The sequence below is a fragment of the Hyperolius riggenbachi genome, chromosome 8 (assembly GCF_040937935.1).
Source record: "Hyperolius riggenbachi isolate aHypRig1 chromosome 8, aHypRig1.pri, whole genome shotgun sequence".
In the NCBI taxonomy this organism is placed as follows: Eukaryota; Metazoa; Chordata; class Amphibia; order Anura; family Hyperoliidae; genus Hyperolius; species Hyperolius riggenbachi.
The window spans coordinates 253,727,495-253,750,972 of NC_090653.1; the positions used below are offsets into that span (position 1 = coordinate 253,727,495).

The 23,478-nt window shown below is 45.9% G+C and overlaps 1 long non-coding RNA gene across 1 annotated transcript in view; it reads left to right on the forward strand.

The window, feature by feature from the left end:
• LOC137527764 (uncharacterized) overlaps window positions 1-17,992 on the forward strand; it is a 145,688-nt gene extending 127,696 nt beyond the window's left edge. The window contains exon 5 of the long non-coding RNA XR_011023209.1: window positions 17,865-17,992. This is a non-coding gene — a long non-coding RNA (uncharacterized lncRNA). The remainder of the gene's footprint in view (window positions 1-17,864) is intronic.
• The last annotated feature ends 5,486 nt before the right edge of the window (window positions 17,993-23,478 follow it).

Consider the following 23,478-nt stretch of genomic DNA (forward strand, 5'->3'; position numbering starts at 1 on the left):
GCGTGTAGTCCGGGCCCCCCAAGTGGCATAGGACCGGTGCTGGAAACATCCGGTCCTATTGCCAATGTGATGAGAAACATCCGCTTCTCATTGCACAGCATGGCCGCATGTTCGGGTCAGGATCCGGCCCGGGTCCGCAGCCGCATCGGGACGTACTGCAAAAATGGAGCATGTTGGAAAAAAGCCGGATCGTCCCGGAGCTGCGTTCCCGGATCGGATCCAGACGGTCGCACGAGTTTGAATGGAGACATTGATTAACAATGTATCCATTCACCATCCGCTGTGTACGGAGCGTTCCGGGTCCGGGGAAGCCAGACCTGGAACGCTAATGTGAACCGGGGCTAATTGTACCACTGTTACCAGCTGAACATTTTCAAGTACCACTAGTGGTACCGCTGTGGAGTCTGAGTCATTTTGGTACCTGGAGTCGGTAGTTTCATAAACTGAGGAGTCGGATGATTTCTGTACCTAATCCACAGCCCTAGTAAGCATTAGACTAAGGAGTCGGCGTTGAGGAGTCTGAGCCATTTTGGGTACCTGGAGTCAGAGTCGGTGGTTACATAAACTGAGGAGTCGGGAGTCGGATGATATCTGTACCAAATCGACAACCCTAGTAAGTATTAGACTAAGGAGTCAGAGCCATTTTGGGTACTTGGAGTCGGTGATTTCATAAACTGAGGCCCTGTGTACCTGCACAGTAGAGTGGACCCAATCGGGCTCCGGCTGTGTCCACCGGATCTCAAGCAGAGAGCACACCAAGAGCCGACAAGGAGATCTTTAGAGTTTCCCAGCACTGAATCCCCGCTACTGAGGAAGGAGGGGGAAGCCTCTTTAGGATCCAGAGGCTTCACTCTCCTGAGGTACTTTTTTCTTAGAGATACACTTTAAGAAATGGGGGGTATAACCTATGGGAGGGGAAAAGCAGGAGCCATCGGCACAGAAAAGGAGTAAAATCAGGTTGCTAGCTCACAGATTATTGGCAATCTGTAGGTAGACTGCCAATATAGGTAGCCTTTCCAGTTCATACACCCCCCCCCCCCCCCTCACCTCAATAAAGGTAGCACCCCCCACCACCACCACCAAAGAGCTGTGACTCACCACAAAGTTCGGCTCCCCCTCGCTGTGGAATAGTTCACAACTCAGATCAGCGGTAGCCTGCAGTGAAGAGACAGCCAGATGAACGGTGCACAGCGACAACGCATGTACTTCAAATACAGGAAGTGAGCAGTGATCTTACTTCCTGTGTACATGTCGTCACTGTGCACCAATCGCCTGACTGTTTCTTTGCTGATCTGAGGTCTAAAATATGCCGCAGGGCAACGTAGTGATGATCAAGGGGGAGCCAAACTTTATGTAGACAGGATGGGACCAGGGTAAGCAGTAGGCCGGCAAACCCAGCACTTACCACCTGGCCCAACAGCAAAGTACCACTGGTTGAAAAGCCCTGATCTAGAGGACATTTTACTGCAAATCTTTATCCTACTCTTGTTCTGAAGTTTCAGTGGAGTGTTGGAGCTTCTCTGTGCTCTCCATAGAGCATTGCAGCCTCACAGTGCCCCCCGTCTGATGGTATGTTCCAGCTTACCTATACCCCCTTTAGTGTGTTCCAGAATGCCTACCACCCTATATTGTCATATTGCAGCCCAGCTCGCCAGTAGTGTGTCTTCTAGCTTTCTAGTGCCCCCTATAGCATGTGTCAGCATTCCGGTGCCCTCTTGTAATTCATCTCTGCTTTTTAGTTTTTAGTGCCACCCGTAGTAGTGTGTTCCAGCTTCCAAGTGTTCCCTTTAGTGTGTCCTAGCTTACAATTGCCCCTGTAGTGTATCTCAGCTTCCCAGTGCCCATGTAGTGTATTTCAGCTTCCCGGTGCCCACTGTAGTATATCTCACCTTCCGAATGTCCCTTGGAGTGTATCTCACCTTCCAAGTGCCTCCTGCAGTGTATCTCAGCTTCCCAGTGCTCACTGTAGTATATCTCACCTTCCGAATGTCCCTTGGAGTGCATCTCACCTTCCAAGTGCCCCCTGCAGTGTATCTCAGCTTCCCAGTGCCCACTGTAGTATATCTCACCTTCCAATTGCCCCCTGCAGTGTATCCCAGCTTCCAAGTCTCCCCTGTAGTGTATCTCAGCTTCCCAGTGCCCCCTGTAGTGTATCTCAGCTTCTGAGTGCCCCTTGCAGTGTATCTCAGCTTGAAATGCCCACTGTAGTGTAATTTATCACTGGTTCTTGGTGCCCCCCTGTAGCGTCCCAGGCAGCTACAGTCGTGTGAAAAACTATTTGCCCCCTTCCTGATTTCTTATTCTTTTGCATGTTTGTCACACTTAAATGTTTCTGCTCATCAAAAACCGTTAGCTATTAGTCAAAGATAACATAATTGAACACAAAATGCAGTTGTAAATGATGGTTTTTATTATTTAGTGAGGAAAAAAAAACTCCAAATTTGCATGGCCCTGTGTGAAAAAGTGATTGCCCCCCACTTGTTATAAAATAACTTAACTGTGGTTTATCACACCTGAGTTCAATTTCTGTAGTCACCCCCAGGCCTGATTACTGCCACACCTGTTTCAATCAAGAAATCACTTAAATAGGAGCTGACACAGAGAAGTAGACCAAAAGCACCTCAAAAGCTAGACATCATGCCAAGATCCAAAGAAATTCAGGAACAAATGAGAACAAAAGTAATTGAAATCTATCAGTCTAGTAAAGGTTATAAAGTCATTTCTAAAGCTTTGGGACTCCAGTGAACCACAGTGAGAGCCATTATCCACAAATGGCAAAAACATGGAACAGTGATGAACCTTCCCAGGAGTTGTCGGTCGACCAAAATTACCCTAAGAGCACAGAGAAAACTCATCCGAGAGGCCACAAAAGACCCCAGGACAACATCTAAAGAACTGCAGGCCTCACTTGCCTCAATTAGGGCCCGTTCTCACCTGAGCGGGAATCGCGCGATGCCCGCTCAGGGAAAACCGCTAGCAGTTTTGTCAAAACCGCTACACATTGTAGCCATCTCTAGTGTTCCCACTGCCGCGGTTGCGGTTAGCGATAACCGCATCTGCGCTGCATGCAGCGGTTTGCCGGCGACGAGCATTCCGCCATTAGCGATCGTGATTAGCGTGCAAAGCACGCTAATTGCGATCGCTCCAAAACCGCTGCAGTGTCCTGTGATTTTTCCGCGTGATTCGCGGGAAAATCACTACCGCAAAACGCCGGCGGTAATCGCTGGCGTTTCGTGATTACAAGTGTCTCAACGGGCCCTTAAGGTCAGTGTTCACGACTCCACCATAAGAAAGAGACTGGGCAAAAACGGCCTGCATGGCAGATATCTAAGGCGCAAACCACTTTTAAGCAAAAAAAACATTAAGGCTCGTCTCAATTTTGCTAAAAAACATCTCAATGATTGCCAAGACTTTTGGGAAAATACCTTGTGGACAGACGAGACAAAAGTTGAACTTTTTGGAAGGTGCGTGTCCCGTTACATCTGGCGTAGAAATAACACAGCATTTCAGCAAAAGAACATCATACCAACAGTAAAATGTGGTGGTGGTAGTGTAATGGTCTGGGGTTGTTTTTGCTGCTTCAGGACCTGGAAGGCTTGCTGTGATAGATGGAACCATGAATTCTACTGTCTACCAAAAAATCCTGAAGGAGAATGTCCGACCATCTGTTCGTCAACTCAAGCTGAAGCGATCTTGGGTGCTGCAGCAGGACAATGACCCAAAACACACCAGCAAATCCACCTCTGAATGGCTGAAGAAAAACAAAATGAAGACTTTGGAGTGGCCTAGTCAAAGTCCTGACCTGAATCCTATTGAGATGTTGTAGCATGACCCTAAAAAGGCGGTTCATGCTAGAAAACCCTCAAATAAAGCTGAATTACAACAATTCTGCAACGATGAGTGGGCCAAAATTCCTCCAGAGCGCTGTAAAAGACTCGTTGCAAGTTATCGCAAACGCTTGATTGCAGTTATTGCTGCTAAGGGTGGCCCAACCAGTTATTAGGTTCAGGGGGCAATTTCTTTTTCACACAGGGCCATGTAGGTTTTGAGGTTTTTTTCTCAATATATAATAAAAACCATCATTTAAAACTGCATTTTGTGTTCAATTATGTTATCTTTGACTAATAGTTAACGGTTTTTGATGAGCAGAAACATTTAAGTGTGACCAACATGCAAAAGAATAAGAAATCAGGAAGGGGGCAAATAGTTTTTCACACCACTGTATGTCCCTGCAGTGTGACCAACGCCAATACCCGTTATAGTGTTTACCAGCTTCCCTGTGTTCATACTACGTGGAGATGGTAAAAGTAATCAGATATTGGGCAATTATATTTGAAAGTGTGTAGCAGGCTTATTCTTGTGACAGTTCACAACATGTCCCAGGCTCCATAGTAGTGTGAACATCACATCTGCGCAACTCAGGTGTAGCCTGATGATGAATATGCCTGAGGCCTGGAACCCACTACAAAGCGCTATCACTAATCCCAATTGCTAGCGATTTTAATGAGCGTTTTGTAAGCGATTTCATGAGTGTTTTCTGTCGATTTTAAAAAGTGTCAGCTTTTTGCCAGCGGTTGTGTAGCGATTAATGTTTTTAATTCGGATTGCTCCTTTCAATTAATTGACATTTTTTTACAATGTGCAGTAATTTAAAAACACTAGGAAAATCGCTCTGTGTATCGATTCATGAGCGATTACACCAGCATTTAAATACTTTACATTGCAGAAATGCTAACGCTCAAAAATGCTGCATGTCCAGCATTTGTGATTTTGCTAATCGCAATCGCTCCAGCGGAATTTGGCCCATCTATTATCATTAGCTGAGCGTTTAGGGAAATTGCTAGCGTTTTCAATCGCTCCCTAAACGCTCAAAAAATTGCTCTAGTGGCTTCCAGCCCTGACATGAGTTACCGGCGCACAGCGAGTGCTGCCCCTGGGCGGCAGAGGAGAGGCGCAGAGCGCTGGATTAGTTTGGTAGGAAACGTGACTGTGGACTAATCCTGAGTGTTTGGCAGAGCTGTGACCGGCTTCCTCCCACCTCTTGTTTTCCTCCTTGCTAATGTTTTCAGGGTTAAAATTCCTGGAAGTATCTCGTGAGTGGCCATAATGGAAAACACATGGCATTATCCGTCCTCCTCTGTTTATCTTCCCCATCCCAGTCCTGATCTGTGGCTGGTGACAGAGAGGGCCAGTGACGTAAATTGCTGCTTAGAGGGGTCATTGTTTACTGCTAACCCCTGTCCTGTAAGTGCCAGTGACATTCTCTACCCCTTGTGTGCCTGCAGAATACAGGCTGAGCAAGGATGGTTAGAGGTGATCGAACGCACCTGTCTTGACAGGTGAACACTGCATACGTGTAGTATTCTTTGAGGGTCCTTACACACTTGGGGCTTGATTCACAAAGACAAATAGCACGCCTTATCAGAGTTAACATGCCAAATTATCTCTTTATGCCCCTAAAAGCAAGGCTCACATCAAATTATTTTCAGCGTTGCATTTTAGTAGGAGGGCTTTTCGGCACTTTGATTGGCCCAATAGGCTGCCTGTCACTTTACAAGAAACATGACAGGCAGCCTGTTGGGCCAATCAAAGTGCGGGGATAATGTCCTTTAAAGTGATTGGAACCCCAGGGGATCAGGGCAGGACGAGTGGAGCTCACATCATTGCCAATTAGCAGGCATAAGTTCGTAGCACTCGCAATGCTACGCTGATAAGGCACATCAACTCTGATAGGGCATGTTAACTCTGATAGGGCATGTTAACTCTGACAAGGCATGCTATTTGTCTTAGCGAATCAACCCCTTGTTCAATTTGCGCGTGGCAAAATTGGCTTCCGCACCACATCACAATGCACCTTTGACCGTACCCATGTCACAACTTTTTGCAGGATTTTTACAGACGACAGGCGATTGATTTTTGGGCGCCGTCCGATTGTTTCCACTACTGCGAAAATATTTCTTAAGTACATTGTATTTCGCGAAAATGTTCTCAAAATCGAAACTGCGATTTTTGATGCGAAAATGACTTTGGCAGAAATTCCCAAGCAACACTGCCCAGAACCACTAAGGGGCTAAGAGACCGAAAAGCCCTCCTACTAAAAAGCAACGTTGAGTGTAATTTGATGTGAGCCTTGCTTTTAGGGGCATAAAGAGATCATCTCCATATTTAGCAGCAGTGCATTGTGGGTAACCACAGCTGCTCACTCAAAGCTGAATTATCACAAATGCCTTCTGTTTTAAGAAGGCAAAATTGTATTCTTTGCATTATTTGACCAAATTGATTCAGTTGCTGCACCGGTGATGCGAATTTGGCGACATATTGGGCGATTGCCCAATATGTCGCCCAATAATATCACAACACCACTGGAGATGTAGAATTACTAAAAGATTAAAGAGGCCCTGTAGAGACATATAGTAGAATGCAGTAAATGATTCAGGATACCTACTTTTACAGTCATTTCCCTGCTTTCAGCATCAGAAACACTTCCTATTTCTATATATTGTTATGTATTGGTGTGTAGTCCCGCCTTCCCATTAATGCTTAGCCTAGGCTGTTTAGCTATTTTTTAACTACAGTCCCTATTTCTCAAACTATACTTAAAGCGGGATTGTCAGCCACAAAATCAAATTCCAATAACCCACTGATCTGTTTATTATGCAGTCTGCATTGCAAGCATTCAGATGTAATTATAAATGTTTCTGCTCTAATGAATCTTTTCTCAGTCAGCCTGGCTCTATTTGAGACATTGTCTACAAGAAGGAAGTTTGTCATCTCCCCTCCTATATTTCTGCTCCTCACTGATTGGCTGTGGGCAGTTCAGCGTGACACGAAGCTGAGAAGGGAAATACACCTTACCCATCCTCAAAACCTGCTGAAATATGATCTATGCTGTGCTCACATGTGTTTACAAAGCAAGCTAGATATGACAGTGCAGTTTCTAGGAGAAAAAAAGAGTAAGGAAGGAAATGACATCAGGATTGGCTTCAGTCAGAAGCAGTAAAGATGGAAAATACCTGGATCAGTTTTCTCTTTGTTTACAATATGAAATTCACTGAAATCAAAAAGTTGACAGAACAATACATACGTTATGTGAGTAGAACAAGTATTTATCTACTTACCGTATATTCCGGCGTATAAGACGACTGGGCATATAAGATGACCCCCAACTTTTCCAGCTAAAATATATAGTTTCGTATATACCTTCTGTATAAGACTACCCCTCTTCCAACGCACACCAAATAAAAATGAAAAAAAAAAGAACTGATACTGGTGATGTACTGTACTGTATGTAGTACCTAGTATATAACAGTATACAGGGGAATGACTGGTTGGATTGGTCAACCCTCCCTAAGTGGATTGGTCAGCTCTCCCTGTCTTCCTGCTTATCAGAGCGGTATGGAAGAATAGATCACGCTGTGCCCATAAAACACGCCTCTTTCAACTGTCTGGCCCACCCTTGTATCCTATTTACCTCCTTCTCTGCGTCTCAGATCTTGCACATGTGTGCCTGTGCCGCTTAACTACAGTCCTCAGCAACGAGATCTGAGAGTCGGTAACAGGATAGGGCGTATCACCCGGCATCAATGACACCCGGTGTATAAGACGACCCCTGACTTTTCAGAAGATTTTCAAGGGTTAAAAAGTAGTCTTATACGCCAGAATATACTGTATATATGTTTTTTTTCCTGAGATAGTATGTCTGTCCCTGCTACTTTAAAATGATCACCTTGAAATTATTTGCTACGATCTTCGCCATAGCTTCCTTACGCAAGGCAGAAAATGGCACGTTTAAGGCTGCTTCTGTCCAACGCTGCTATTTTATCTGTCATCACACGGAACAAATGATTGTGCAGACGGAGCTGAACGTATTGCGAGCATCTGGTGTACTGCTTATGGATGCAGGCACTGAGAGACTCCACAGGCCTCATGGCAGGATTTTCTATACTCCGTTCCCTGGAGAGAATATTACTAGGATTATTTATGGCTGATAAGGGAGCTGTCAGATTTTCCTGTCAGTCCAGAGGAATGCAGTGCGTTGTTAACCTCACAATAGAGGCCAGAGCCTCTTGCTGATCCACTTCCTGTGTCGGCCATGTTGTCATCCTCCTAGTGCTGAGCTGTACAGGGACCTGAGGTCAGTCATGATAGGAATTCAGACTATCTCTGCTGCAGACTGTTGACAGTAACGTGGACTGTAGCTGAACTCCAATCTGTAATTCATGTTTTATATATCCTTACTGGCCCTTTTCAGACAATACAGCCTGTTCTACAGAAACAGATATTTTAAGGCCAGAGAAGGCAATGTGTATGTTTATAGAAGAATTATCATTATTACATATATAGATATAGTGCTATCTTCCGCAAGCTTTCATAGTGTGTTTAGCCATGTCACTGGCTGTCCTCAGAGGAGCTCACAATCTAACCCTACCATAGTCATAGTCTAATGTCCTACCATATTATTATTATTCAACCCTCGCTACCCTCCAACTACCGCCCGATCTCCCTCCTCCCCTTCGCCTCAAAACTTCTTGAGCGTCTGGTTCACAAACGCCTGACCCAGTACCTCAATGCCAACTCACTACTAGACCCACTGCAATCTGAATTTCGGCCTGCCCACTCAACCGAAACGGCTCTCACCAAAGTGTTCAATGACCTTGCCTTAGCTAAAGCTGAAGGTAAATACTCCTTCCTTCTCCTCCTTGACCTTTCAGCAGCTTTTGATACAGTAGATCATCCCCTACTCCTCCAGTCCATGGGCATTCACGATCTCGCCCTGACCTGGCTTTCATCCTACCTCTCCAACCACTCCTTCGCGACCACCTTCAATGAATCCTCGTCCACCCCCTACCACCTCTCAGTGGGAGTCCCCCAAGGCTCGGTCCTTGGCCCCCTACTTTTCTCCCTATACACATCCTCCATTGGCAAGGTTATCTTCTCCATGGGTTTTAACTATCATCTGTATGCAGATGACACCCAAATCTACCTCCACACCCCTGACATATCCACCACTACCATGGACAAGGTCTCCTCCTGCCTATCTGATATCTCCTCCTGGATGTCCGCTAGGTTCCTGAAACTAAATCTATACAAAACGGAATTTATGATCTTCCCACCCCGGTCATCCCTGGACCTCCCATATGTGCAGGTCACTGTTAACCACACTACCATTCGCCCTACCTCTCAATCCCGCTGTCTGGGTGTCACCCTGGACTCCACACTCTCCTTCACTCCCCAAAACCTCACAAAGTCCTGCAACTTCCACCTTCATAACATCTGTAAGATTCGCCCTTTCCTGACCTCTGCCATCACCAAACTCCTCATCCATGCCCTCATAATTTCCCGCCTCGACTACTGCAATACCCTTCTGTCTGGTCTCCCTATGACCCGAATAGCCCCACTGCTCAACCAGGGCGGCTCCCCTCAGTGAATCCCTCCACTGGCTTCCTATCCAGTCCAGAATCAGATTCATGATATTGTGTCTGACCAGCGGCGTACCTACCGGTGATGCAACCCCATCGGCTGCAGGGGGGCCCGGGGGCATTCTGGGGCTCGCCAGCTGTGTGCGGGGGGGAGCGCTGACGCCCCCCGATTGTGGGACCCCCCAGCCGGGTGTGGAACTGGCCGCAGCGTCTAATAGATGCCGGGCCAGTTCATTCCCTGCAGCCCGCAGTCTCCCGGGAGGCAGAGCAGGGCTACGGCAAGATGGCTGCCGAAGCCCTGCTCTGGAGACTATTTGTGTCTCCAGTACAGGGCTTCGGGAGCCATCTTGCCGTAGCCCTGCACTCTGCCTGTCAGCACGGGAGATGTGCTGCAGAAGGATCGTCGGGGAGCTGCGAGCCAGATTCCGGGAGAGGAGACTTCTGCCAGGTGAGTGAATTGCTATTTTTCCACAGGTGCAATTGTTGTTTTCTGGTGCCTGCTGCCCACATTGTGATTTTCTGGTAACTGCTGCCCACATTGCGATTTTCTGGTGCCTGCTGCCCACATTGCGATTTTCTGGTGCCTGCTGCCCACATTGTGATTTTCTGGTAACTGCTGCCCACATTGCGATTTTCTGGTAACTGCTGCCCACATTGCGATTTTCTGGTGCCTGCTGCCCACATTGTGATTTTCTGGTAACTGCTGCCCACATTGCGATTTTCTGGTGCCTGCTGCCCACATTGTGATTTTCTGGTAACTGCTGCCCACATTGTTATTTTCTGGTAACTGCTGCCCACATTGCGATTTTCTGGTGCCTGCTGCCCACATTGTGATTTTCTGGTAACTGCTGCCCACATTGTGATTTTCTGGTAACTGCTGCCCACATTGCGATTTTCTGGTAACTGCTGCCCACATTGCGATTTTCTGGTGCCTGCTGCCCACATTGTGATTTTCTGGTGCCTGCTGCCCACATTGCGATTTTCTGGTGCCTGCTGCCCACATTGTGATTTTCTGGTAACTGCTGCCCACATTGTGAGTTTCTGGTAACTGCTGCCCACATTGCGATTTCCTGGTGCCTGCTGCCCACATTGTGATTTTCTGGTAACTGCTGCCCACATTGTGATTTTCTAGTGTCTGCTGCCCACATTGCGATTTTCTGGTAACTGCTGCCCACATTACGATTTTCTGGTAATTGCTGCCCACATTACGATTATTTTCTGATGACTGATGCCCACATTACGATTGTTTTATGGTGAAATGCTGCCCACTTTACGATTATTTTATGGTGAAATGCTGCCCATTTTACGATTCATTTCTGGTAAAACATTGCTGCATTAGGATTATTTTATAGTGAAACGCTGTCCCATTACGATTATTTGGCGCCTATGGGGGGGGCATCCTCATTTTTGCAGGGGGGCCCAGTGATTTCTAGTTACGCCCCTGTGTCTGACCTACAAATCCGTCCACAAAACCTGTCCAACCTACATTTCTGATCTTACTCAGAGATATACACCAAGCCGCTCACTCCGCTCCTCCAATGAACTTCGCCTGACCGTCCCCCGCATCACCCAGTCCCATGCACACCTCCAAGACTTCTCAAGAGCCGCTCAAACACTATGGAACTCCCTACCTCCACCCATTAGGGCAGCCCCCTCCTTCAACACCTTCAAGAAGGCCCTCAAAACTCACCTTTTCACTCTGGCCTACCACCCCTCAAAGTGCTCTAAACCCACAGCTGAACTCTGGTCCCCTACCTCTCGTGTCCCTACCTCTCCCTCTAGAATGTAAGCCTCCAGCAGGGTCCTCCTCCTTTTGTGTCCTACCTGATCATGCACCTCCATTACTGTAAGCCCATGCTATGCATCTGAGTGAACCTAACCTACCACATTATTATCGTTCTGTATGTAGCACTACCGCTTCTGCAGCACTGTACAGAGTACATAGTCATGGTACTGACTATCCTCAGAGGAGCTCACAATCTAATCCCTACCATAATCATAGTCTAATGCCCTACCATATTATTACCATATTATTATGTGTTTATACAGCACTGACATCTGCAGCACTTTACAAAGTACATAGTCATGTCACTGGCAGTCGTCAGAGGAGATCACAGTCTAATCCTATTATAGGCATACTCTAATGTCCTACCATAATAGTATTACTGTATTATTATTATGTATCTATGAACTGATAGGAGCATGGAGGCTGGCATATATATTTCTTTTTTGAACAATGCAGATTGACGCTCTATTTTTAATATTCTTAGCCATACATCCTGAACAAGCATGCAGATCAGGTGCTCTGACTGAAGTCTGACTGGATTAGCTGCCTGCTTGTTTCAGGTGTGTGATTCAGACACTACTAAAGCGTAAGTGATCAGCAGGACCTGAACTCAGGACTCCCTCTTTGCTCTAAAAGATAAGCAACAGCATAATAACTTTGAAGGAAAAATAAATTCTTTGTTACAACTGATTCAAATCATGCAATAGATCTACAGTGTATCTACTTCCTGCTTTCATTGAAGCAGACATATTGTTAACATTCTGTGTTTTTAAATGAGCTTATTTGTCATCTCTGCCATGGCAGTCATGTGACACAGGGGAGAGATCAAATTACAACTTGTGATCAGTTACAGATGAGTGGGAATTAGACAGGCTAAGCTCTCTAAATACATACAGGGTGCATGTCTGTATGTTTTCCTTCTGTCCTGTGCAAGAGTTCAGGTCCACTTTAACGCTTAAAGGGAAACCGAGGTGACATGTGACATGATGAGATAGACATGTGTATGTACAGTGCTAAACACACTAATAACTAGGCTGTGTTCCTTTTTCTCTTTCTTTGCCTGAAAGAGTTAAAAATCAGGGATGCAAGTGACAATTTCTGTCCGGGTCAGATCCAGGTCGGACTGGGTCAGACTACAGCATAACCCTCACTGATAAGTAGTTACAGCCATCAAATACTTTCCTGTCAGTAGATGGCTTCTGAGAGCAGGAAAGACATAGATTTGAGCTCTGGCATATGTAAATGAAGGTGTCATTGAGCAGAGACAATGAAACACTAAAAACTAGATTTAAATATAAAATAAAACTGAAGTATATCTAAAAAAGTTATTTTAAGGAGAAGGAAGATGGATACAATTGTTTTTCTCATCAGTTTATTTTCACCTCGGACGTCCTTTAGCCCTTACTTTTGGGTAGGCTGGCCCTTTAAAACGATGTGTCAGCATGGTATCTGGCCATGATGCCCAGCTGCCATCAGCACCCCAGCAGGTTCCATGTACAGGGTGTGCCCTGGCACAAGAAACGTTTTTTCACCCTGTTAATGTCACATGCAAAGCGTTAAGCTGAGTCCATTCATGACGCACATTGGTTTAAAAAAGCACAAACAAAAAAAACGAATCCTGGCTGTTAGGTTGTGCCATCTTGAGTTCTGGCCCAAAGAAGAGGAAAATTAATTATGTGCAACGTGATCCGCGCCATAAATCTGGGTGGAGAAGGTTCCTCGCAGCACAACCTCACTGAAAGACCAAATACAACAATATCAGCGGATCGGGGACCCATGGAAAAGTCTCGGTATTCTCTGATTGGGAAAAAATTACTCTGCTGTTTTGCAAACCCCCCCCCCCCCACACACACACACACACACACACTTACGGCCCAGTGTGTTTCCACAATGACAGAACAGGAATTTACTATGTAGTTCCAAGCCAACACAACATTACTGTTAAATAGAATGCAAGATAGAAAAGGGGATGTGATATAAACGATTTTCCTTGCACAAATATTTTCCTTACACAAATGTCAAGGAAAAGGTTTTTAAAGGATACATCCGAGGAGGTTAAAAATAAAAAAAAATCCACTTACCTGAGGCTTCCTCCAGCCCCTGGCAGCCGTCCTGTGACCTCGCCGCAGCTCCGCTCCACGCTGGTGGTCCGGGGTCCCCTCTAGCGCAAAATGCCGTCTGCGCCTGCGTGAGCGGCTCTCAGAGTCATGGTGATGTCATCCAGACTGTACTGTGCAGGCGCAGTAGTTGTGCGCCTGCGCAGAACAGCCCGAATGACGTCAGTGCGACTCAATGAGCCGCACAGTGGAACGCAACAAGATGGAGGAAGATGCCGACCCGGCGAAGTCGGACTCTGCACCGGAGGGGACCAGGAGCCAACAGAGCTGCGGCGAGGGACAGGTCGGTTGCCAGGGGCTGGAGGAAGCCCGAGGTAAGTGGATTTTTTTTTCCTCAGACCTTCCCTTTAAAGGGAACTTAAACTGGGAGGGATGTGGATTTTTCCTTTTAAACAATACCAGTTGCTTGGCAGCCCTGCTTATCTATTTGCTGCAGTAGTATTTGGATCTTACACCTGAAACAAGCATGCAGCTAATCCAGTCTGACTTCAATCAGAGCACCTGATCTGCATGCTTGTTGAGGGGCTGTGGTTAAAAGTATTAGAGACACAGGATCAGCAGGAGAGTCAGGCAACTGGTATTATTTTAAAAGGAAAAGTCCATATCCTTCTCAGTTTAGGTTCTCATTAAGGCATGGTGGCGTAGTGCTTAGCTCTCTCGCCTTGCAGTGCTGGGTCCCTGGGTTCATATCCCAGCCAGGGCACTATCTGCACAGAGTTTGTATGTTCTCCCTGTGTCTGTGTGGGTTTCCTCTGGGCACTCCGGTTTCCTCCCACATCCCCCAAACATACACATAAGTTAATTAGCTTCCCCCTAAATTGGCCCTAGAATATGAGACATTCATTGACTATAACTATATGGTGGTGATTAGATTGTGAGTCCCTCTGCGGGACAGTTAGTGACAAGACAATATACTGTGTACAGTGTTGCGGAAGATGTCTATGCTACATAAATACTAAATAATAATAATAATAATAATAATAATAAGACATCCGGTAAGCTCAGAAACTTTTTTTTTTAAATACAATTTTTAAATAAATTAAAGTAAAAAATAAAGAGTCTCTGTTCCCCACCCCCTCTGCCAGGAAGGTGAAGGCGACAAGAAAGGTGCCCTATCCCTTGAGTGCAGTTCCACACTGCTAACCGGGGTTAGTGTTGCGGTGCGATGCCATGATTGCACTGCAACACCAGAAAACAGCCTTCGGGGATTTCCACGCTAATACGCGGTAATCCTTTCTGGCTGACAGCCAAGCAGGAAGTGAGGCTCTCTAGCTCTCACTTCCTTTAAAGCGGATCCGAGATGAAAAACTAACTATAACAAGTAAGTTGTCTATATATCTTATCTAAAGTTTAGATGGTTTACACAGCAAATTTAGCTGCATACAGCTTAAACAGAATATGATTATTTCCTCCTGTGATACAATAACAGCAGCCATGTTCTGTTTGTAAACATTACAAACAGGCAAGCTGATCTGCATCTCCAGCCCTCAGTCTGTGAAAACGTAATCCCCCCTCCTCCTCCCTCCTCCCCTCTGCCTCTGAAATCTCTGGCTAGTAACACCTCCCCCTCCTCCTGCCCAGACTGAGCTCCCATAAGCCCTTGCTACTGTCTGTAAATTCCAAGGCACTCTGAAAAGCTGCGGGCGAGGCTTGTTTAGTTTATAGGGAATTAGAGTATTAAAACAAAAACAAAAAAGTATTTGGCTTGAGGAATGCCCTATAAACTATATGAAAGGAACACAATTATGCAATGAGTAAAAGTTTATCTCGGATCCACTCTGAGAAAACGAATTGCGCTGCAACGCTACTGCACACATTTTAAAAAAATATGTGCATTGCCATAGACTTATGGTCCCCTGCACGTCGCCACACAAGTAGCCCACCAACATAGGGATGCGGTTGCCGCGAATACGTCACTTACGCCGCATCTTGTCAGTGTGAAAGGCCCCTTAGACTTACATTGGCATAGTGTTGGCCTTGGGCAGGCCAACACAGCAGCGGCAGCTGCTACAGCCGCAGGGACGCGATAGTCACAAAAGTCCCCTGAGCCAATCTGTCACATGTCCATCGAGAATGAACACTGTTTTAGTTCAAAACCCGTGTTCATTCTTAAATAGAGCCGCCGCACTTCCTCCCACCCCGCTTATTGCCGCCGATCGTTAGATTTCTGAATCATCTCCCCTCTAGGCCACCGTGATTGCAGGCATCCATTGATGCCTGCGCCATTTCCCTAGTTACAATGCAGCAACACATTCCTTCCTATAGCGTACTCAGGGGCATAGCAATAGGGGTTGCAGAGGTTGCGGCCGCATCGGGGGCCCCAAGGGGCCCTCCCTCAACCACAGTATTAGCTCTCTATTGGTCCTGTACTCATAATAATCACTTCTACAGATACTTCGAATAGTGGTAATCATTAATTAGTTGTTCCCCATACCCTTTTTGCACCTCTGACACTGTAACACCTGCGCTGTAACAATTGATATGTATAGAGTGCTTGGGGGGCCCAATGTAAAACTTGCATCGGGACCCACAGCTCCTTAGCTACGCCACTGAGCGTAATTGTGGTGCGAATAGGAAGTACTCAGCAGGGACATCTTGTGGCCAAATAGTAAAATTACACCTACTGACTTTGGAAAATAAATTTTTTTAATATGTATGTCAAGACAGCATATTATTATTAAAGTATAGGCTAAAAATTAGTGATGGAAGGAAAACTGAAAAAATGCACTTTTATTTCCAAATAAAATATTGTCACCATACATTATACTAGGGATATAATTTTAACATTGCAATAACCGTGACAAAAGGCCAAATAAAATGTGTGGATTTTAATTACGGTAGCATGTGCGATTTTAAAACTATAATGGCTGAAAACTGAGAAATAATGATATTTTCAATTTTTTTCTTATTATTCCCATTATAATGCATTTAGAATAAAATAATTCTTAGCATAATGTACCACCCAAAGAAAGCCTAATAGGTGGTGGAAAAAACAAGGTATAGATCATTTAATTGTGATAAGTAGTGATAAAGTTATTGAGGAATGAAAGGCAGGAGCGCTGAAATGTGAAAATTCCTCTCGTCCATAAGGTGAAAAATACCCGTGGGCTGAAATGGTTAAAGAGGCTTCACCTACACTAACCCACACAATTTTTAATAAGAGGGGTAACTTGCAAAGGGGTGGGTGTTAAACAAAAAATTTCCTTCTCTTTTCAAAGTACTGTTTCCCAAAGGCAAAAAGGCACCAGGACGGAGGTGGTGGTGGTGGTGAACGGGTGGGGTCTACAAGCCCTATTAGTAAAAAAAAATAATATGTCTACTGTTACAATTCCTAGGGCATGGAGGTCCTGTACTGATGCTCTGATATTAAAAGATGCGCTGCCCCTTTCACAAGGCATACTGTATTTCCAACTTACATAGCGGGTTGGTAAGCAGGGCTGGGGCCTGAGCATGCTTGCTTGGTCTCTTCCTGCTTATTACCATTCTTAATGTCTGGGGGCAGGAGCTAGCATAAGAGAACCTGAGACGATTAGAACATAAGGGGGGGGGGGGGGGGCATTTATCAAGACTGTCTGAGACAAAATATTGGAAGGTTTTTAGAAATCTGTGCAGAACTGTCTCAGGCATCTTAAAGGGAAGGTTGAGGGAGTGGGTAAAAAAAATAAAAATCCATATCCACTTACCTGGGGCTTCCTCCAGCCCGTGGCAGGCAGGAGGTGCCCTCGCCGCCGCTCCGCAGGCTCCCGGTGGCCGACTGGCCAGGCCGGCTGCCAGGTCGGGCTCTTCTGCGTTCCATGTGGGCGCGCTGACGTCATCGGACGTCCTCCGGGCTGTACTGCGCAGGCGTAGGCAGAAGAGCCCAACCTGGCATCCGGGCCTGGCCAGGTCAGGTCGGCCACCAGAGACGACCGGGAGCCTCCGGAGCGGCGGCGACGGCACCTCCTGCCTGCCACGGGCTGGAGGAAGCCCCAGGTAAGTGGATATGGATTTTTATTTGTTTAAAAAAATTCCCTGAACCTTCCCTTTAAGAAATCACTAGATGCAAGTGCAATTTCCTTCTAAAACTGTTGTAAAATAGGAGGAGATAGGAAGGTCTCTCAGACAGTGCAGTGTGTGAGGTAAAATTGCTGTTGCTGAGGTAACCGATACATCTGCTGTATTGATACCAGCGGCTATGAGGAGGAATTCAGCAGGGGGGAGGAGCGCCTCACAAATCATGTCTAGCTGGACTGCTGCACTATCTGTAGAACTGCTACTAAGCACTTCTTAATCTGCAGCAGCTTAGGGATGGATTTGCACTTTTCTTAACTGTAGTCTGCTTTAGAAATTCACACTAAACTGCCACTGTTAAGTAGGATTTAAGAAGTTGCTTATTATCACGGAGAACAATCCTCCTGCTGGTTAGAACTGTTTAAGAAGAAAAAAACTGTTAATGCTTTGATAAATCTGGCCCAGAGATTCTTATTTACCTGGGGCTTCCTCCAGCTCCCTGTAGTTGTCTGCTCAATCGCCATCCTCCTGATCCCCTTTGTTCTTTCTCAGTGGAGTCTGCTATCCAGCCAGGATGCAGGGCAACTGCGCATGCACATTCCTGGACTGGCACACCGCCCTTCCTCCCCCCTGATCACGCTTCCATGGCTGGGCCAGTCAGAGAATAAACTGGGCCACACTGCAGGAGAAAAACAGGTAAATACAAAATCTCAGATGTTTCCTTTAACCCCCTTGCCGTTCCAATTGTGTCGGCAAGGGGTCGTCGCAGCACTTTAAAAAAAAAAAAATGTAAATCATGTAGCGAGCCGGCATCCCCGACCTAACCCGATCGCCGCCGGCGCTCTCCGAAAGCAGGAAATCCCGTTTAGAACGGGATTCCCTGCTGGGCTTCCCCCTGGGCGGGATGACGTCATGGACGTGGGGACGTCAGAGGGAATCCCGATCCACCCCTCAGCGCTGCCTGGCACTGACTGGCCGGGGGGGGGGCGCGGCGGGTAGCGGCGAATCGGCGGCGATCGAAATATGCACGCAGCTAGCAAAGTGCTAGCTGCGTGCAATAAGAAAAAAAATTATGCAAATCGGCCCAGCGAGGCCTGAGAAATCCTCCTGTGCAGGTTACCCCGAGCTGAGCTCGGGATAACCGGCAAGGAGGTTAAGTGAGGCACTTCATGCACAAAAATTCCTGAGGGTCAGTGGAACATTTTTGGGACATATTTGCAATCTGGATGCCCACACATGGGAAGAACATACAGCCTCTATGCAGCTGGTGACCATGACGGGGTTTGTACCCAGGGCCCCAAAGGCAGAGTGCTAGTGACTGTGGCATAATGCCAATTAGATCAACAAAAGTATGCAGGTCCGTGGTTACAAAACTTAGAACAACACAGAATATGTGGGCCCAGCCAGATCTGTCCTCCTTCATCCCAGAGACTCAAGGTCCATAAGCAGGCACTCAGCCAAGCCGTGGACTCTGTAGAGAAAACAGCTGTTGTGTAATACCACTCTCTGGAGAGATCTTAATGGTTTAGCAGCATTATGAACAAGATGCACTTCCTGCAAGCGTGCTGAGCATTCCTGGGCCTCAGATTCCACAGCAACTCTCCCCTCCACACAGAACAATAGTAATTACTTGGGGAAAAGATGGTCCCCAGGCCTGGCTGCAGGAAATCTGGTGTCCATATTCTGCTGTCATCTGGAACTAACAAGGCCTTGCTGGAGGAACAGTGCGATGCTCAGCGTGCAGGCACACTTAAAGGGGAAATGTAGGCAAAGCTTTAAAGCGGTATTGTCACCATAAAAATCAAATTTCAACAGCAACTGGTCTGAGTGTAGTAAGTGATAAAGATGCTGATCCTGCATTCAAAACTTGCAAAACTTTTTCTGCTGCTATGGTTTGTAGTTATCACATTCTTTAGGAGCACTGGCCCTAGTGCCAAACAGTGCCAAAGAGTTGAATGCTGGGAGTTCTTTTTATCTATAATATATTTCTCCTCTTCCATTTATTTCCCTGCCCAGCTGCCTATCAGAAACACCCTCTGATTACTTGTGTTTACAAGCAAGGCTGAGGTGACTCACTGATTGGATGTGTAAATAAAGAAAGACAGTGCAGTTGTTAGTATACACCTCAGTGGGAGTGTCTGAAGACTCTGGGAGGAGGGCAGCTAATGAATACACAATGAGCAAGAGAAGGGAGGGGGAAAACAAGAGTCAGGGAGGATATGATGTCAGCGTTATGTAAGTAGAAGTAGTATTTATCTACTTATATATGTGTTTTTTATTTCTAGGTTAGCATGGGTATCACTTCAAATACAGTATATAATCTCCATGAATGAAGCTCTTTGGTGCACATGGACTGGTGTAGGTTATTTTAAAATACTGTGGGGCAAGTGATATCCACAGGGTAGACTGATACCCATATACGTATCAGTGGCGTAGCTAAGGAGCTGTGGGCCCCGATGCAAGTTTTACAATGGGGCCCCCCCTAGCACTCTATACATAACAATTGATACAGTGCACCAAAACCTGCCAATGGCAACTACAGTGTCAGAGGTGCAAGAAGGGGATGGGGAACAGTGTGTTAATGATTACCACTAATAAAAGTATCTATAGAAGTGATTATTATGAGCACAGGACTAATAGAGAGCTAATACTGTAATTGAGGGAGGGCCCTTCGGGGCCCCTCTGGCCCAAGGGCCCCGATGCGGCCGCTACCTCTGCACCCCCTATTGCTACGCCCCAGAGTGTAATCCCATACTAATACTTACCCTTATAGCACACAAGTCCTTTGTTACTTCCTGCTCTGCTACTGCTGCCCTGCTCAACTCAGCTCCTGCTAAACACTCTAACTCCACCTTCCCATGTCTTCCCAGCCACTTCCTGCTCTGCTACTGCTGCCCTGCTCCTCTCTGCTCCTGCTAAACACTTCAACTCCACCTTCATATGTTTCCCCAGCAACTTCCTGCTCTGCTACTGCTGACCTGCTCCACTCTGCTTCTGCTAGAGACTCCAACTCCACCTTCATATGTCTCCCCAGCCACTTCCTGCTCTGCTACTGCTGCCCTGCTTCACTTAGCCCCTACCAAACACTCCAACTGTACCCTCATATGTCTTCCCAGCCACTTCCTGCTCTGACACTGCTGTCCTGCTCCACACTGCTCCTGCTAAACACTCCAACTCCACTCTCGTACGTTTTTCCAGCCACTTTCTGCTCACCTGCAGAGATTGGGACTAGATCCATTGGGCTACAGTTCGGGGCCGATTGCTGTACAGAGCCATCACTAGACCAGAGGCTATTGATACATGTGTTGCTATGAAAGGGGGGGGGGATGGTAAATGTATAGCGAACAACAGATTGGCTTCTGACAATCTGTGTGCTGGATATTTTGTCAATGTAGGGTACTTCTTTTACACACCCTAGGTTATTGGCTCAGGTGGTCTTTAAAGGACCACTATTGCAAAAAAAAAAAGTTAGCAGTTAAAATCTGACAGGACTAACCCTAAACTAATTGCAGATGCTTTCAGCGACTACTATAGTTCACTCTACAATCTAGCTAACGATCCCAAAACCCTCCAACCCACAACACAGACAACCAACGCCTTTTTAGAACCTCTCTCCCTACCCAAAATCTCAAACTCCCAATTAAACCATCTCAATACCCCCATTTCCCTCGAAGAAGTCTTCTCAGTTATAAAAAACCTCAAAAGCAATAAAGCCCCTGGCCCTGACGGTTTTACAAACGAATATTATCGTTCCTTTCGCAAAGTCTTGGCTCCCAGGCTGGTCAGCATGTTCAACGACATTAACACTACACCCAAAGAATTTCTAGCCGCCTCAATCTCGGTTATCCCTAAACCAGGGAAGGACCCTACCTGTGTAACCAATTATAGACCCATCTCCCTCCTAAATTCCGACACGAAAATATATGCCAAAATTTTGGCCAACCGACTATTTAACATTATCCCCGAAATTATAGGGCCAGAGCAAGTAGGTTTCGTCAAGGGCCGCCAAACTCTTGATGGTACAAGAAGGGTGATCGACCTAATGAGGCTGGCCGAAATCAAGCAAGTGCCTTCTCTGTATCTTACTTTGGATGCAGAGAAGGCATTTGATAGGGTGCACTGGTCCTTTCTACACCACACATTAAACGCATTTGGTATTACCGGTACCTTTGCCTCTGCCATATTAGCGTTATACAAAAACCCCTCTGCATCGGTCAACCACGCGGGGTTTAACTCTCAGCCATTCAACATATCCAATGGCACCCGCCAGGGATGCCCTCTATCCCCCATTATATTTGTATTAATAATGGAGACCCTGGCGGAGGCCATTAGATCGAAGCCAGACATTTCTGGATTACAAGTTGGAAGTCACAACCACAAAATCGGCCTATTTGCCGATGACGTTATTTTAACAATAACAGACCCTCTCCACTCATTAGAGCATATCATCTCCACTCTCAACACATTTGCCCAAGCCTCTTACTACAAGATTAACGAAGGAAAATCGCTGCTATTAGGGAAACATCTTGACACTTAAACAATTAGCACCTTATCAGAAAAATTTCCCTTCCCATGGACCAAAAATAACTTACCTTACCTAGGAATCACACTACCCAACCAGACAAAGGACCTCTATAAAACCAATTACCTTCCACTCATCTCCATGATCTCAAATTAAATATCCAAAATCACCAGAACAGAACTATCGCATGTAGGACGGGCAAATGCCTTTAAAATGATCATCCTACCCAAAATTCTTTATATCTTCAGAACAATACACATCCCGGTCCCGAAATCCTTTTTTAATAAAATTCAATCCTTATTAGCCTCCTTCTTCTGGAAAAAGAAAAAACATAGAATAGCTATTAACACTCTATACACACCAAAAAAAGACGGAGGCTTTGGCCTTCCCAACATTTATCTATACTATCAAGCTTCTCTACTAGAAACCTCTAAGCAATGGTGGTCCCCATCCTCACACAATCTCTGGGTTAAAGTAGAACAAGAACATCATAAAATGGAGCTCAGAGCCCTCCTCTCAGCAATCGCATTAAACCTACCCTATTCTTTACCCCAACTTCCCTCTATGACCGCCACCATAAAAGTATGGAAAACCGTCTGCTCCACCCAATCCCCTAATCCTGATCACATCCAACTAAAAATTCCAATCTCCTTACTCCAGTACTATATCCCCAATCTCTCCACCAAAACTTGGTCCAAAGCAGGCATCAATCTCATTAACAACCTGCTGGAAGATAATACTATCAAATCATTTCCAAAACTAGAGTCCCAATATAAACTCCCAAAAGAGGACTTCTTTAAATACGCCCAACTCTCGCACCTCTTCCCCAAGAAACAGATCACAATCCCCTCTCTGCCCAGATCACTGCATGCTCATCTTCACTCCGACCTGCAGCTCAAAAAAGGTATTTCACTTTGGTATGATTTCCTCATACACACTAATCCCACCCCCCTTCAAAAGTACGCATCTCACTGGTCAAAAGAAATAGGTTATGACATAGACATCAACCAAATAATTAAAGCCAAACCCACTGTCACAGGAGCCCTAGTGGCTGACCGCACTTAGCCTTCTAAACGGTGCCAGCGCACAGATCGTGCAAACTCTGGTCGCAGTCAATGCGCAGGAACCGTTAAGAGTTAGACGCAGATAAACCAGAAGGGAGCCTGTGAGACACGGGTGATTACAACTTCACCCACTGGTTCAGAGTAAACTGCCACCACCGCGGTTACCATGGGACCGTGGAGCCCACTAACTGACTAATCCTGCGAATAAAACGGTTAAACACACGATATTCTGTCTAGCCAACAACAAACAAACAGTAGCGTATCTTCAGAGACCCGGGATCAGTTCTGTGTGTGTGCTGATAAGCAGGGTAGCGGACAGTGAATGACTTGGAGAAAGTCGTTTATTCACGCAATATAAATAATTAATATATACAGACAATTATTAAAATCACAATTATTAAGACAGTAATAGCCAGTATAAAAAATAAAAGAAGGGAGAAAAATACTTAGTTCCTGGAAAGATGTCCTTTTTGTGGGAAAACAGAGTTCTGGGTTTCAATTTGAGTTCAGAGTTCAGACCAGGTGGATGCCAGCATATCCTCAAGCTGGCATCTGATGAGTTCAAGATGTTTCAGTGTGG